Below are 3,091 nucleotides of genomic sequence, written 5' to 3'. Positions count from 1 at the left end.
ACAAAACTGGACAGAGAATGAGTTTGACGAATTGACAGAAGAAGGCTTCAGCAGATGGGTAATAACAAACTCCTCCAAGCTAAAGGAGCATGTTCTAACCCAATGCAAGAAAGCTAAGAACCTTGAAAAAAGGTTAGAGAAATTGCTAACTAGAATAACCAGTTTAGAGAAGAACATAAATGACCTGATGGAGCCGAAAAACACAGCACAAGGACTTTGTGAAGCATACACAAGTATCAATAGCCAAATCGATGAAGTGGAAGAAAGGATATTAGAGATTGAAGATCAACTTAATGAGATAAAGCGTGAAGACAAGATTAAAGGAAAAAGAATGAAAAAGAATGAACAAAGGTTCCAAGAAATATGAGACTATGTGAAAAGACCAAACCTACGTTTGATTTACCTGAAAGTGATGGAGAGAATGGAACCAAGTTGGAAAACACTCTTTAGGATATTATCCAGGAGAACTTCCCCAACCTAGCAAGACAGGCCAATATTCAAATTCAGGAAATACAGAGAACACCACAAGGATACTCTAGGAGAAGAGCAACCTCAAGACACATAATCATCAGATTCACCAAGGTTGAAATGAAGGAAAAAATGTTAAGGGCATCCAGAGAGACAGGTCGGGTTATCCACAAAGGGAAGCCCATCAGACTAACAGTGGATCTCTCTGAAGAAACCCTACAAGCCAGAAGAGAGTGGGGGCCAATATTCAACATTCTTAAAGAAAAGAATTTTTAACCCAGAATTTCATATCCAGCCAAACTAAGCTTCATAAATGAAGGAGAAATAAAATCCTTTACAGATAAGCAAATGCTGAGAGATTTTGTCACCACCAGTCCTGCCTTACAAGAGCTCCTGAAGGAAGCACTAAATATAGAAAGGACAATCAGTACCAGCCACTACAAAAACATACCAAATTGTAAAGACCATTAACACTATGAAGAAACTGCATCAACGAATGGGCAAAATAACCAGCTAGCATCATAATGACAGGATCAAACTAACACATAACAATGTTAACCTTAAATGCAAATGGGCTAAATGCCCCAATTAAAAGACACAGACTGGCAAATTGGATAAAGAGTCAAGACCCATTGGTGTGCTGTATTCAGGAGACCCATCTCATGTGCAAAGACACATGTAAGCTCAAAATAAAAGGATGGAGGAATATTTACCAAGCAAATGGAAAGCAAAAAACAAACAAACAAAAAAGCAAGGGTTGCAATCCTAGTCTCTGATAAAACAGACTTTAAGCCAACAAAGATCAAAAAAGACAAAGAAGGGCATTACATAATGGTAAAGTGATCAATGCAACAAGAAGAGCTAACTACCCTAAATATATATGCACCCAATACAGGAGCACCCAGATTCATAGAGCAAGTTCTTAGAGACCTACAAAGAGACTTAGACTCCCACACAATAATAGTGGGAGATTTTAACACTCCACTGTCAATATTAGACAGATCAACGAGACAGAAAATTAACAAGGATATTCAGGACTTGAACTCAGCTCTGGACCAAGCAGACCTAACAGACATCTACAGAACTCCCCATCCCAAATCAACAGAATATACATTCTTCTCAGCACCACATAGCACTTATTCTAAAATTGATGACATAATTGGATGTAAAACACTCCTCAGCAAATGCAAAAGAACAGAAATCAAAACAAACAGTCTCTCAGACCACAGTGCAATCAAACTAGAACTCGGGATTAAGAAACTCACTCAAAACCACACAACTACATGGGAAACTGAACAACCTGCTCCTGAGTGACTACTGGGCAAATAATAAAATTAAGGCACAAATAAATATGTTATTTGAACCCAATGAGAACAAAGACACCATGTACGAGCATCTCTGGGACACAGCTAAAGCAGTGTTTACAGGGAAATTTATAGAACTAAATGCCCACAGGAAAAAGTGAAAGATCTAAAACTGACAACCTAACATCACAATTAAAAGAACTAGAGAAGAAAGAGCAAACAAATTCAAAAGGTAGCAGAACACAAGAAGTAACTGAGATCAGAGCAGAATTGAAGGAGATAGAGACACGAAAAATCAAAAAATCAATGAATCCAGGAGCTGGTTTTTTGAAAAGATTAACAAAATAGACCATTAGCCAGACTAATAAAGAAGAAAAGAGCAAAGAATCAAATAGACACAATAAAAAATGATAAAGGGGATATCACCACTGACCCCACAGAAATACAAACTACCATCAGAGAATACCATAAACACCTCTATGCAAATAAACTAGAAAATCTAAAAGAAATAGATAAATTCCTGGACACATACACCCTCTCAAGACTAAACCAGGAAGAAGTTGAATCCTTGAATAGACCAATAACAAGTTCTGAAATTGAGGCAGCAATTAATAGTCTACCAACCAAAAAAAGCCCAGGACCAGATGGATTCACAGCCAAATTCTACCAGAGGTACAAAGAGGAGCTGATACCATTCCTTCTGTTTCTATTCCAAACAATAGAAAAACAGGGACTCCTCCCTAACTCATTTTATGAGGCTAGCATCATCCTGATACCAATCCCTGGCAGAGACACAACAAAAAAAGAAAATTTCAGGCCAATATCCCTAATGAACATTGATGCGAAAATCCTGAATGAAATGCTGGCAAACCGAATCCAGCAGCACATCAAAAAGCTTATCCATCATGATCAAGTCAGCTTCATCCTGAGGATGCAAGGCTGGTTCAACATACACAAATCAATAAACATAATCCATCACATAAACAGAACCAATAACAAAAGCCACATGATTATCTCAATAGATGCAGAAAAGGCCTTTGATAAAATTCAAAACCCCTTCGTGCTAAAAATTCAATAAACTAGATATTGATGAAACATATCTCAAAATAATAAGAGCTATTTATGACAAACCTACAGCCGATATCACACTGAATGGGCAAAAGCTGGAAGCATTCCCTTTGAAAACAAGCACAAGACAAGGATGCTCTCTCTCACCACTCCTATTCAACACAGTATTGGAAGTTCTGGCCAGGACAATCAGGCAGGAGAAAGAATAAAGGGTATTCAAATAGGAAGACAGGAAGTCAAATTGTCTGTGT

Source organism: Pongo pygmaeus, chromosome 3, assembly GCF_028885625.2.
Source record: "Pongo pygmaeus isolate AG05252 chromosome 3, NHGRI_mPonPyg2-v2.0_pri, whole genome shotgun sequence".
Taxonomy (NCBI): Eukaryota; Metazoa; Chordata; class Mammalia; order Primates; family Hominidae; genus Pongo; species Pongo pygmaeus.
This window is presented reverse-complemented; position numbering follows the sequence as displayed.